General features: G+C 37.4%; 1 protein-coding gene across 5 annotated transcripts in view; it reads right to left on the bottom strand.

Annotated features, from left to right (window-relative positions):
• The window catches only part of LOC122516087 (carbonic anhydrase-related protein 10), a 232,683-nt gene that overhangs the window by 56,082 nt on the left and 160,868 nt on the right, over positions 1-15,733 (bottom strand). The window lies entirely within an intron of this gene.

Raw genomic sequence — 15,733 nt, 5'->3', positions numbered from 1 at the left:
CAGTTTTTTCCCTTTTATTTTTCTTTATTACTCTTTGATTATGGGCGGACAATTCCTGAAAAATCTGTATTAATCTTGAAGAGTAATTAGTCATATGTCAAAATAGTTTTAAATCATAAGTAAATAACAGGAAAAACTTTCAAAAACCCCTGTTGTTATGAATAATGGATGCAATTCATCCTGGCAGGATATAATATTGGTCAGCAGGTACGAAGAAGTGAAGAGACAAGAAACATGATTCCCTTATATATGCTAGACCGTTTACGAATCCCATGGATAGGGAAATGGGGTTTCCTCTGAAAAAAAGGCGTTACGGAAGGAGGAAACGTGTCCCATTGGTCATGATCGTCCCTTATTCATTGTATAAATATAAATGTGATGTCCTTCGATGAAAGGCAATGATGTGATCGTAAAGGAAAGGGAAACTTTTATTGAACTTCGTTACTCATGTCAGAATGTTGCCAGTTCTAGGAATTTAAGAATATTCTAGCAGCACGATTGACGATTTCAGACTGTCCTATCACCAAGGAAAATATTCTTTATTTGGTTTTATGGCCCATCCTTACGAAGGTTTATCATATTTCTGGAATGGAGTATTTGGAGCTTAGGGATTAGACGAATCGTTTTGTTACGCGGGTCGCTATTACGATTATATGTCTTATGCCAATAAACCGGGACCGAAGGTAGTTTCCTATGTACCGTTATGTTTATGCTTATGCGAATTTCGTATTTCTAAACCAGTAACTCTCAACACTACGCCCCTGGAAAATTTTCTTTTTTATGCTAAAATCAATAATGGAATTCGTATATATATTTCAATCTAAAAGAATTTTCAAATATCCGAAGAATTTTACCCAATTGAGGAATAATTTAACCTATAATGGACTCACTAAATAGCATGATTAATAGTTAGTAAATGGAAAGTTGAATAACTCAGCAAAGATTAATCAGGTTGATTTTCTTTGAATGTTGAAAACGAATATTAGGAAAGCTGAAGTATTCAAATGGTCTGAATTAGTACGATTAGAACATACTAATATCTTGTCAGAAGGTTTACCAGGGACCAAAATCCACATAATACTTTCAGAACAGTATTACAACTACAACACCAAATCCTAATACGCGAACATTTGATAATTCATCAAACGGAAAATAAACGATCCCATTGCATTGCACATGATTATTGACTCACTTAGGATATTACAGGAATAACAATGAAAGGAATATCATTGTTGATAGTTGGCAGATGAAAAGCAGAATGACCGAGCAAAGATTAATCGGCTAGATTTTCTTTGAAAGGTTGAAAACGAATATTAGGAAAGTGGGAGCATCCGAATAGTCTGGATAACCAGTAACAGAATCACTGCATCGTCAATGTACGATCGGAATCGATCATAGCCGAAAATCGATTGTAACTAAAATACGAGATTACTATGCGCCCACTAATTCGATAGAGAGTTACTAGTAACTAGCATGCATAACCCCACCACTCGACCGTCGAGTGAGAGCACCCTGCAGGGCTCATTACAAAAGACATTCGGTCTATTCAACCGCTGGACGCCTACGAGGACACTTGGAGACAAGTTAATCGGAGACTACAAGCGAAAGGAATATTAGAGAGAGAGGCAAGGAATTCATCTGTTGAGACGAATACGTCTTAGAGATATACCCGGTAATAGACGTAGAGGTGGTAACCCGGTAGTAGAGGTAGAGGCGACAATTAACGGTGAGAGATATAATTTTTATTTCTTTCAACTTGATTACCCATCCGGGTGATCGTGACGAGAAGTGATTACGGACTATGTCCGTTATCCATCGTCGTCCATTGTATTAATAACAACCAGGGTTTTTTGCCGCAAGGCTTTTTCCCTGACGAGCCAATAAAGCATTGCACTTATTGGCTCAACCACGTGTTTATTTATTCTAATTCACCTTTTCACCTCCTTATAATAAGCTTAATCCAATCGCCGGAGGACTCCGTGTTGGAGGAATTTTGGCAAATACATTTGGTGCCTCCTGTGAGGTCTGAATTTCTGATTCCTGGTTTGAGTGAAGCTGCGTATACGGAATCGCCACTGAGAAAATCTAGTTCCTGAACATACACGCTGCCACGTCGAGCTAGTCATCACAAAGGATTCGAAAGGGAGATAAGTAGATTGCATCATTTGTGCATACGTTTATGCGTATCCACTTTAAATATTTAAAATATTCTATAGGAAATTACGTCTTCGAACCCCGTAGAAGTTCGTAATTTCTAGTATAAATTTTATTATTTTCTCTCATCTTTCTTACTAAATTGGTATATTAAAATCGGAAACAACTCATTCGAATCCACTTCAAATTTTAACCGAAGTAACGTATATTAATAGAATTTGAAAATCGCTTTGTCTTCGGACAAAGAGCGCGATAACAGTTTATACGGTCACATCGCTTAGCAACGATACATATTTTCAAATCGCTTTGTTTCTACGGTTACATCGCTTAGCAACGATACATATTTTCAAATCGCTTTGTTTTCGGACAAAGAGCGATAACAGTTTCCACGGTTACATCGCTTAGCAACGATACTTTTTCAAACATAAGATTAAGCAACGACGAAATCGTGACGTCGATAGAGCCGATAGATAAGGGACCCCCACCCCCTTCTTTACCAACTCACAGCTCAGGACCGTAACCGCGTAATCGGAAACCCGACGCATTATAACAAAAATTCATATATTAAAATCTTCGTATTCAACATAATTTACATTAACCCATCTTCGAAAAGTAAGATAATTAAAACCGGTAAACGATGGAACCGAAGGAACGTTTGAATCGGTTACGAAGGACATTAAAAATGCAATTGACAATTTTTGAACAAGAAATTGAAGGGGAGAGATTAGATGAAACAACATTAGTAGGTCGATTTAAGAAAATCACGAAACACTTAGAAGCATACGATCAGGCACAACTGGAGTGTGATGATGAGGATTTAGGGGAAGAAGAAATACAAGAAGTAATGTTAATATTACGCCGGTACCATGCCATAGAAGCAAGAGTTCACCCAAATCCAATACCCGCGGCTAACTTCCGAACGATAACAGTATAATTTCAAATCAGACGAGTACGACCGACCGACCGATTAAATTAAAACGAATTGAGATACCTAAATTTGATGGAAGATTAGAAAAATGGTTAGAATTTAAGAAAGGTTTTTTAACTCTGATAGACGCGCGGTCGGACATATCCGATCTAGAAAAACACGCCTATCTTCGAGATGCATTGCAGGGCCGTGCACTCGAAGTGATTACACTATATTCAGGGGACGGGTCGAATTACAAACTCGCGTGGGAAGCATTATTAGAAAAATACGATAGAAAACGCGTACTGCTAGCAAGACTTCTCGACGCGATTCTGGATTTAACACACTCCGAGGATGATTCGGCAAGAGGGATTCAAAAACTCATAAGAGATACGGAGGCATATCTCAACATGATTGATTCGTTTAACGAGCCTCATGCCCTAACAGTGCGCGTTATCGAGCGCCTTTTACCTCGTCGCGTTCGGGAAGAATGGGATCGACAACTCAATTCGGACGATTACCCTACCCTCAAGGAACTCTATAAATTTTTAAAAGAGATAGACCACCGATACAGTGCTTCGGAGAAGCTAACGACGGATATCAAAGACGAGCCCCGCGAAAAACGTAAACGCACCGAACCGACCGCGTTACGACCGCGGAAACGACAAATTGTAAGACCCACGCGTACATTTCTCACGGAGATTAAACAGAAATGCACCCTTTGTAAAAGAGATTCTCACGCACTATTTCGTTGTAGTCGATACGGACGCATGACACCGCTCGAGCGATGGACAGTAGTAAAATCTCGGAGATTATGTCCAAATTGTTTAAAAAGACATGTAGGAAACTGTTCAGGTCCACTTTGTCAGATTTGCTGCAGACCGCATCATACATCGTTACATAGAACTGATTCAAATAATCACGCGGAAAATTATGAAAGCCCGTCGCCAAAAAGGGAAGCTGTCGCGACCGCGTCTCAAACCGATTCTAAAACATTGTGACTTAGGCCAGTTTTTCATGTTAACCCGCGAGGCACAACGCCTCAATTACTCATGAGCGCGATGTGTCGCGTGAGAAGGGGGGACGGAACTTATAAGCAATGCCGCGCACTATTAGACACCTGCGCAGCAGCGCATTTTATAACCGAAGACGTCGCGAAGGAATTACGTTTACCAATCAGACCGTATTCAATTCCTATCAATGCCATTAATGATACACGAACTCGATCGACGGGTATTATCGAGATAACAATTCAATCCTTAGATAGTCGATATAAACGGAACCTTTCATTACTCATCGTACCCAAGATAGCCGACCAAGTTCCAAGCGAAGTCTTTCCTCGAGAACTTATTAAGATTCCAATCGATCGAAAATTAGCAGACCCTCAGTTTCACTTACCGCGACCAGTGGATATTTTGATAGGTTCCGGAGCCACGTTATCCCTTATGTCCGTTGGACAATTTCGTTTGTCACGCGCCCGCGGCGATCTAATACTTCAAAAGACGCAGTTAGGTTGGGTAGTCGTCGGCGGAATCGACTCGGAAGAATCAAAAGAAAAAACCGCACTGTTCGCGACCACAGAGTTGAGAGACCAATTAGAAAGGTTTTGGTTAATCGAGGACGCGATCGTGACGCGAACGGAAGGAACACAGGAAGTAGAATGCGAAACCCATTATACTCAAAATACAAAACGCGACGAAACGGGACGATATATAGTGCGTTTACCATTCCGCGAAAAGGGACACGATTACAGCGAGCTGTATCATATAGCTTTACGTCGCTTCCACAACCTATGGAAAAAGTTGAACGCGAACCCGGAACTTCGGAAAGAGTATGAGCGCACCATGCAGGAATATTTAACATTAGGACACATGTCGCTTGTCGAGGACGACCCGACGGGCGGCTGTTATCTTCCCCACCACGCCGTTATTAAATCAACCAGCACAACGACGAAGGTTCGAGTCGTATTCGACGCTTCTGCAAAGAATAGTCAGGGCATTTCCCTTAATAGTACATTGTTAGTCGGGCCTACGATACAGGACACATTAGTGGACATTTACTGCGATTTCGTACATATCGATACGTGTTAACCGCGGATATAGAGAAAATGTATCGACAGATATGGATACATCCGGACGATCGGCAATATCAACGTATATTTTGGATACATAAGGATCGAATTCGTACGTTCGAGCTCAATACGGTTACATTCGGTATAGCGTCAGCACCCTTTCTCGCCATTCGGACCATAAAGCAACTAGCGACGGATGAAAGCGTCAATTATCCCCTCGGAGCTGAGATTCTAAACCGAGATTTATACGTCGACGATCTCATCACGGGAACCGACGATGTAGAGACACTCGGGAGAATACGAGACCAGACCATCGAGATATTAAAACGAGGCGGTTTTAACATACGGCAATGGGCTTCCAATTATAGGCCGATTCTCGATAAATTAGATACAAAAAAGGTTAACGTCGAATTCTTCTCCGGAGAAACATCGATCCTAAAGACACTCGGAATTTCATGGAATACACATCATGATCATTTGATCTATACAGTCGCGCCGATAGACCTTCATGAGAAAATCACAAAACGTCGGATACTGTCGGAAATCGCGAAAATATATGACCCACTGGGATTATTAGGCCCCATTATCTTAACAGCTAAAATCTTGATCCAAGATTGCTGGAAAACTAAGGTCGAGTGGGACGAGTCGGTACCTAATGCATTGCATTCCTCCTGGACAAGGTTCGCAGAACAATTAAAATTAATTGACAATTTGACCATTGAAAGACGTTTGATCATTGATAATCACATTGAAGTACAAATCCACGGATTTTGCGATGCGAGTCAGGCGGGTTACGGTGGCAGTTTATACGTAAGATCGCGAGATCAAGTTGGTAACGTACACATACGATTATTCTGCGCGAAGAGCCGCGTGGCTCCACTTAAGGACACGACCATACCGCGATTAGAATTGTGTGGAGCATTAACGCTTGCTCGACTATATAGAGAGATTCGGGCATCTTGCGGAATAAGACCTAACAAGATAATCTTTTGGTCCGATTCCACGATTGTATTAGGTTGGTTAAGAAAGGATCCCAACACGTTGAAACAATTCACGGCGAATCGCGTACGCGAAATCCAGGAAATTTGTGTAGGGATCACGTGGCGGCACGTACGTACAGAGAACAATCCCGCGGACGCATTATCTCGCGGACAACTTCCACGCGAATTCATAAAAAACAATTCGTGGTTTCATGGCCCTTCTTGGCTTCACCGACCGGAACTTGAATGGCCAATTCAGACCGAAACAGAGACAGACGAACTACCCGAACTTAAAAAAATTCCATTATTGATGACACGGATCGAACCGGAGAGCATCTTTCGGCGATTCTCTAACTACACGCGATTATTACGAATCACAGCTAGATGTAGAAGATGGGTCAAAACCAATTCATATCGGGGAGAAATTTCGACCGCGGAAATAATAGATACAGAACGACACGTACTCAGGCTCATACAAAATGAACAATTTCGCGCCGAAAAGGATAGATTAACTGAATCGGGGGGAGTAAAGGGCGCAAGACTCGCCGCGCTAAACCCAATCATCGATGAAACGGGCTTGATTCGAGTAGGAGGCCGATTAAAGAATGCGAACTTACCTTTCCAGGAGAAATGTCCAATATTATTACCATCGCACCACCACGTGACCGATCTCCTCATCCGGAAATTCCATGAACAAAATTTTCACGCCGGCATACAAACTACTCTCTACGCTATACGCCAACGATTTTGGCTTTTGGACGGTAAGAATCAAGTGCGAAAAATCGTACGTCATTGCGTACGTTGCATTCGATTCCGTGCATCTGGCATACAATACAAAATGGGCGATCTACCGAGATCTCGAGTCCAAGAAACCATCGCGTTTTCCCACACTGGAGTGGATTTCTTTGGTCCACTCTATGTGAAAGAAAAGAAATACCGAAATAAGGGTCGCGTGAAGGTATACGGGTGCATCTTCGTCTGCATGTGCATAAAGGCCGTGCATATCGAGTTAGTCAGCGACTTGACAACAGACGCTTTTCTGGCCGCCTTTCGACGCTTCACGGGGCGAAGAGCGATTCCATCGCACGTATATTCGGATAACGGTACCAATTTTGTCGGGGCGAACAACCAATTAAGGGAATTATACGCGTTAATCGAATCGGAAGAGTACAAAACAAAGATCCATAATTACGCGACCGACCAAAGAATCTCGTGGCACTTCAACCCCCCATTATCACCTCATTTCGGAGGTCTATGGGAGGCCGCGGTTAAGTCATTCAAACACCATTTTAGACGGGTGGTAGGAGAACCTTATTTACATATGAGGAACTGAACACATTCGCGATCGAAATCGAAGCCATATTAAATTCGAGACCTTTATGCCCTATTTCGTCAGATCCGAACGATGCGACAGCTCTAACACCTGCACATTTTTTAGTAGGAAGACCTCTTAATATGCTACCAGAAGAAAACTACGAAAACACGCCGATAAATCGACTATCGTCATGGAAGCACATTACAAAGGTGCGACAAGACTTCTGGCGACGGTGGTACATCGAATATTTACGCGAGCTGCAGAAACGACAGAAATGGAATAATTCCCAATATAAACTGGAGAAGGACACAATAGTCATCCTCATCGATAAAAATCAACCCTGCATGAGGTGGCAATTGGGACGGATCATAGACGTCCATCCCGGAGAAGACGACGTGGTTCGGGTAGTAACCATAAAAACTACTCACGGAAACATCAAGCGAAACGCGACAACCATCTGTCCTTTATTAAGTGATAGATGAATAGTTTAATATGCACGCTAGACGAAATATTAAGACATAATGTAATTTGCAATAGATAAGCTTGTACGTACAAGATATACAAGATATATAAGTCGCCTGGCCAGCGACATTATAACGACGCTAAACGATCTACGACAAACCCATTGTAACCTAAATTAAGAAATTAACGTCATACCTACGTAGGTTAAGAATATTGTTGATAGGTACCCTCTCAACGGGGGGAGTATGTACGATCGGAATCGATCATAGCCGAAAATCGATTGTAACTAAAATACGAGATTACTATGCGCCCACTAATTCGATAGAGAGTTACTAGTAACTAGCATGCATAACCCCACCACTCGACCGTCGAGTGAGAGCACCCTGCAGGGCTCATTACAAAAGACATTCGGTCTATTCAACCGCTGGACGCCTACGAGGACACTTGGAGACAAGTTAATCGGAGACTACAAGCGAAAGGAATATTAGAGAGAGAGGCAAGGAATTCATCTGTTGAGACGAATACGTCTTAGAGATATACCCGGTAATAGACGTAGAGGTGGTAACCCGGTAGTAGAGGTAGAGGCGACAATTAACGGTGAGAGATATAATTTTTATTTCTTTCAACTTGATTACCCATCCGGGTGATCGTGACGAGAAGTGATTACGGACTATGTCCGTTATCCATCGTCGTCCATTGTATTAATAACAACCAGGGTTTTTTGCCGCAAGGCTTTTTCCCTGACGAGCCAATAAAGCATTGCACTTATTGGCTCAACCACGTGTTTATTTATTCTAATTCACCTTTTCACCTCCTTATAATAAGCTTAATCCAATCGCCGGAGGACTCCGTGTTGGAGGAATTTTGGCAAATACAGTCAATGTTGAACTAACCACCACCATTGCCATCACCATCACCACTACCACGTCTAGTTTGATCGTTTCTCTTATGTAGGATCTACGTTGAGGGACGGGGCTAGACGGGGCGGGGCGGGGAGGGGGAGGGTGTTTTAGTGTTTCCAAGAGATAGAGTGAGAGAGAAGGATTTCAGAGGGGGGAATCTATAGATATATTTTGAGGAAGGAAAACGGAAGTAAATGCAAAGAGAAAGAGAATGAGAAAGGGAGAAGAAGTGGGTGGGAAAGGCGTGGGGAGGGGGAGGAGGTTGAAACCGAGTGGGCTCAGTCGAAGACGTACGTTCGACTTCCGAAAAGCGGCAATGGTGGTAGTGGTGGTGGTGGCAATGGCGGCGCCGGCGGTTCGTTCTATTGTTTAATTTAAGTGCCAAAGTTTTAACCGGGTTGAATGCCGTATAAATTCACGAGGTTCGAGCTGCTTTAGTCGGCTCCTCTCTCTTTTACTATCTTTCTCTATCTTTCCCTATCTTTCTTTATCTTCCTTCTCTCTCTCTCTCACTTACAATCCGGTATGGTACCGATCTGGAAGCGGCGTTGAAACCGCGATTAAATAGCGCGGGAACAGGTGTGACGTCACTGCGGTTTTCATCGCGGTATTAAGCCCCCGCCACCCCTCCCACCTGGAACGCTTTCGAATCATTTTCTTTTTTTTTTCTTTTTTCTGTGTCATCCGTCTTTTTCGGTTTTCGAGGAAAGGGATAAATTTGCAGTTCGATTGTTGATGTTGTACTTCTTCTGCCTGTCTTTTTTTTTGTTTTTTAAGCTATAATTCGTCGAAGAAAGGGAGAGTTAAATTCCGAGTCACGCGTTCTCACGGTGTTTTCCTGTTTTTTTTGTGTTTCGTTTTTTACTGTTTTTCTTTTTTTTTTCAAATGATAGTTTTTTTTTTTGTAAAATGTTATGAGTTATTTGAGTGATGGAGAAGAAACGGGGTAATATCGATTGGATAAAATTTGTTGAAAACGGCATGGAAGAAACGAGACATCCGATACAAATAATTTTAAAGTGCGAGAATGTCGTCGATAAAAATGATTGATATAATGTTTTACTATCACGATAATAAATCGTAAAATAATAGAAATTAACAGTATATAAAATCCAATTTATTGCATCTAAATTTATCGCACGATTTTGATGATGTAACTCAAATTCTGAAATCATTTTCATGGGAGGTCGCAAATTTACATTAAATATTTCCGATAAATAATTATGTTACAAAATTATTTGCCTTGGCGTAATTTTTTTCTAAACATACATCGAGTAAAATATAATTTATTTAACTACCAGGAAAATTATTAAGAATAGTATGATATCTTAATGATGTTTAAATATGTATATGTATTGTAGTTATGTTTATCTAAAATTCAAGATTACATTTAATAATTATTTCTAAAATTATTTCAATCGAAAAACCTTATATAAATATGCACGCATACATATACTTATTAATCATTTGAATAAATAATAAATTTGTCTTTGAAAATATAAAATGCACATCGGTAAAAAAAAAGGAGCATTTAATACATTCATTTTATGTTTTTCATTTCTAAAAAGTAATTTCATAACATGCGTATTTACTTTTTATTTTTACTTTTATTTTATTTTTAATAATAATCCATACGATTGAATGTATGGAGAGTAAGAGAGATATGCGAGAGTGAAAGTCAAATTCAAACGATGCAAATGTTAGTTATGTTTATATCACTCGGCGAATTCTAGGAAATTTATCCTTTATCGAATACACATAGAAAAACATTTTAAAATGATCAGCTAAGGTAATTAGGAGGAAATAGGTGACTCATACACACGATACATTATATTTTGATTTTAAACAACGCAAAGGCAAGACGTAACGTGTTCTTTCTCCGTGTAAGAATTAATTCCTGCTCAATTAAATAATATTTTATTACAAAATTTTATATTTAATCAAATCCCAATTGTTTTATAGGTTTATGCAGTCACAATCGATGATGTGAATGTTTTGAAATTAGATAAGAAAATTTGTAACCCAAAAACAGTAAATGTTAAAACAATCAGTATGGTAAAACAATCATTTTTACCATAGTCTCATTCTTTTTATGGTTTCAAAAAAATCATTGAAGATCCATCATTCCATTGTAATCATACTAATCAATAGTAGAGTATGTAATTGCGTGCAAATATTTTTGTCCACCTTTTCTTTAATTTTTACTAATTTACTTGCTAACTCTTAAATGAATCTTTTTTGCGGAGTAACTTTCCAGATGAAATCCTGTAACCGATATTGCTTATGGTGTCCATAGAATTTGTATGGTGCAACTTAAGCATTGTCAAAAGAATACCTGACGTTCGACGTTTAGTAGAAAATTTTACCTTTTCGTTTCGTTAATTAATTGTAATATGAATGAGAAAATATTTATTTTATTAATTATGTGTCACGTAATTCACTTGTCACACATAAGAATTTCAAATTGAATTCGTTAAATATGTTAATTATGTTATTTATTTCTAAATTTTTTTTCATTCCAAACGCACTAATATAAACATATATATAACATTTCATATAGTATAAATCAATGAATTAATTCATTTCCAGCATAGACAATACGAGTGTTTCACTTTTAATATCGTGCATGAAGATCACACACATTTTTTGTTTCCTAGATTCCGTCGAATAAAAGTTAAAGTCTACTTGAATAATCGAGTTTTATATATTATCGCGAATGTTAAGAATACGTTGGGAACATTGTGTATAATTCAATTAGTTATTTATCGTGTCCAAAAAGTAAAATTATTAAACCAAGTGTCGTAGGAAAGTTGGACGGGTTAAAAATCTTTTCGAACGTTATTTCGATTTTTTTGATATCAGCAAACTTTCCTACGACACTTGGTTTAATAATTGTGTATAATATATTTAATTCATTCGAAACGACTTTGTGGTAAAATTCATTGCATTCGTAATCAATGAATCCTTAAGTGTACGTAGTCTGATATCAGTACGAGAACGAGAGGGATCGAATATATGTTTATCCAATGGAAGATCGCTGCTTTTACGAGATTCGTTGGCATTACTATTGGTTGAACGATGAAAGAGAGAGAGAAAGAGAGAAATAGATCGATAGAAAGAGAAAAAGAGAGAGAGAGAGAGAGAGAGAGAGAGAGAGGGTTGTGAAACGGTCCGTTAAACAGACGCGTTCTCGTATATATAATTAATGGTATTATTATCGAATTAACAGTGAGAACCGCGAAAAACGTAGAGTACAAAAAAGCTCCCTTGGTGATTTGAAATCCATTAACTTGTTCTCGCAATACTTATACATATATATTATATACACATCTGTACATTCATTTATCTATCCCTTTTTCCATCTCGTCCGTTCCTATCGTCGCTCTTGTTCATTACAATTATTAATCGTCATTTTATTTTCATTATATTATACGTATAGTTATACCGTGTAACAGGTATGCATGCACGTATATAACCCGGGGTTATGATTATATCAACGATTGGAGGATTTACGCAGAGTGAAACTTTTTGTTAAGAATATGATTTTCGTTTTTCTTAATTTCTTTTCTTTTCGTTTTGCTTGTTTCTTTTTCTTATCGAATGGGAGTGAACGTTTTATTGAAAAAGATAAATATTAGCTTTGAAATCTTTTCCATCGTGTTGTAACATTGTTATTGTAAATTTAAACGATCTGCTTGTTTTTCTTTTTTCCTTTTCTTTTTTTTTTTCACTGAGAATCACGTTAATAATTTCGTTTTCGTTATATTTGATTGGTCCGATTTTTGGTTGGGTTAGAAATATTTGCACGGTTGCGAATTGTTTGATTAAAAGAAAATAAAAAAAGACGAGAGTAAAATTGGATAAAGACGGACAGAATTTTGTTTGACTTTGGTTTTTTTTAAACGAACGGAATGATCATTTTCAAAAATGGTCAGTCACTTTAAAAATTTGATAATATGTTTTACGTTATCGTTATATTCGATTGCTTGGATGTGGGGGTTGGATTAGAAATATTTGCGCACGTTTTCGAATTATTTAATGAAAAGCAAACAGAAATGAGAATAAAAGAAAGAGAGAGAGAGAGATAAAAATAGACAGACGGACAAATAGGATTTTTCGTTTAATTCCTTTTTTTTAGCGAACTTAATGATAATTTAAAAAAAAATGATTAATCATTAAAAAAAACTTGAACACTTGAACAACTTGAAAAATATGTTTTACATTTTGGTTGGATTTTTGGATTTGGTACGGATGTGCAGTTAAGTTAGAAATATTTGCACGTTGGCGCAATTATTTGATGAAGAGCAAACAAAAACGATAGAATAATAGAAAGAGAGAAAGAGCGAGAGAGAGAGAGAGAGAGAAAGAGAAAGAAAGATAGATTTAACGAAAATTTACAGTCAGAGACTGGTATAATTACAATAGGGCCAGAGTGTAGTTTAAAAACTATGTCTATATATCTATACCATTTAACGCTTGGTCAGCGAGATCACAGCGGATTTGCGTTGAACGTTGAAACGACCTGTTGATAAAGTAATCTCGTCGAACGGAACGGAACGGAACGGAATTTTGTCAGCGAAATACTATAGTAATAGTAAGGCCCAAAAACCGAAACAATTTCGTCGACTAAGCGATTCCCTCATCGAGTTTGCAATCGTTGAGAAAATCGTGAAAGAGAAATAGTTAGATAGATAGATAGATAGATAGATAGATAGATAGATAGATAGATAGATAGATAGATAGAGATAGAAAGAGAGAGAGAGAGAAATAGGGAGGTGAAAAGGGGAAGGGAGGGTGAAGAAATGTGCCGTCGCCGAGGGAGACGTGTCCTCGTTCGTGAATCTTGTTCTTCCACTTCGTAGGTGCTTTAATCTTCTTCGAACGTCGTAGCAGTGATTTTGAGAGAGGAACGCTCGCGGAAAGAATTATACAGGATGGAACATTTCTGATGGAAATTCCTGATATTTCAAGTCGACGAATATAATATTCTAATTTTGAAATATTTTATATCGTTTGATCTCTTTCTTTTGCTTTATTTTTTTTTTTTTTTTTAAAGAAAAGGTTAGATCTTTATCGAAAGTTGCTATTTAATAAATTTCTCTAATAAATTCTAATAAATAAAATGTTAAATATTAAATTCATTTTAATTGAATTAGTATTTTTAAATATTTGTTGAACGTTGTTATCTAATAGATTTCTAATAAACTTATTTGATTAGATATATTTATATTACAAATACTATTTGTACTACTCGAATTCATTTTTCATTGAATCAGTATGTTAATGATATATTCTAAACTTAGATTTATTGGATCACACTTGTTTAATAATTTTTAATTAGTATTGTAAATTGAATAGTCAGTGTTAACATAATTTGTATCGATGTGTACCCTTGATGCAACTATGCCTCTGTTACAAATACCGGTTATTTATTTTATACAGTACCGAAGAAAAATGTTGAAAAAATACTGACCAAATAAATATATTTATTCTTCTCCTTTCTTTTTTCATGTTTTCACTCTATTTTAAATCAACAATTAAATCTTTAATTAGTAAGTAAATCATTTCAGTAGATATTCCAATAAAGTTTCTTTTCTCTTTCTTTCAGAAAAACTTTTCATTTACGTCTATTGCATTACGTATACATGCATTATAATTAGATTAAGAAAGTTTTGATAGTTTTCTAAAGTTTCTTAGTTAAGATTGACGTCAATTAATTATTTTTATTAATATATCCGATAAATACTTATGAAACCATACATTTAACTATAATATATATAGATTTGTTAATTATTTATTTTATTTATATTACTTTATTCGGTTATTAAAAAAAAGATAATTAAGAAAACGTCATTAAGATATTAAATATAATTGATTAGTTAATAATTTGAATGAATAATTAAATGCAACGCAAATTGGATTTAAATGAAATTTAAAATTAAGGAACAGGTTGTATAGTCTTGCGAGAAAAAGAGAGAAAAAGAGAGAGAGAGAGAGAGAATAATGGCTTATCGATCGATTGAGAATCCTCAAAAAGGAATATATTTTGTTAGTAAGAGAGAAGAAGATGGTAAGAACAACCAATTTCTCTTTCTCTCTTCTCCTTAGATGTTGGATAACTTAGCCATTTTGTGTATCGTTTAATCAAGCCACGGAGTACGGCAATTTTGGCTGAGCCATTTAAAGTTTAAGTAAACGAGTTATAGCTCGTTGGAAAAGCTAGCCCGAAGACGGTCTCGTTTAAATTTTCGTTAACTCAAGGACGACGGTTTCGTTCGTTCATTCGTTCCTTCGTTCGTTCGTTCGTTCGTTCGTTTCGCGTACATACACAAATACTCAAATATTTTAAAAGATTTTTCCTCTCATCTTTTCTATCAATTCTGTCATGACAAACTTAATACTTCGTACCTATTTAATAAATAATGAATTATTTTCTTTCTCTTTTTTTCTTTTTTCTTTTTTTATTTACCCCCCTTTACAGTATCTTATTCCTTGTAATTGAATTCCTTTTAACGATCATAAAAGCCGCATAGGGCGGGGGAGGGGGAGAAGGGATGAATTTACGTCATACGTTCACTTGCCGTTGTAAATAAGTTTGCGACGTTGAAGGATCCTCTCTGATAGAATAAACTTGGGGAAAGGGGAGAAAAAACAAAAAGAACTTATTTCTTTTAGTCCAACGGATAGACTGAGAGAGAGAGAGAGAGAGAGAGAGAGAAATTTTTCGAGTAACGAGCATCCATCCGTTGGCTCTTTCATCTTCATTTGAAACGGTCTTGAAACTGTGAGTAAGACGGAGAGATCTAATACGAGCCAGAAATAAAATGATAAAAAGAAAGAGACTGATACCGAGAAGCTAAGACTTTCGAATCCGTCCTCTCCTTTTTTTTTCCTTTTTCTTTTTTATTACTTTTTTTTTTTTTCTAAAGTCACCACGTCGAA

The sequence above is a fragment of the Polistes fuscatus genome, unplaced genomic scaffold (assembly GCF_010416935.1).
Source record: "Polistes fuscatus isolate 324 unplaced genomic scaffold, CU_Pfus_HIC Scaffold2, whole genome shotgun sequence".
Taxonomy (NCBI): Eukaryota; Metazoa; Arthropoda; class Insecta; order Hymenoptera; family Vespidae; genus Polistes; species Polistes fuscatus.
Note: the sequence above shows the minus strand (reverse complement) of the source record. Positions and strands in the feature narration are given on the sequence as shown.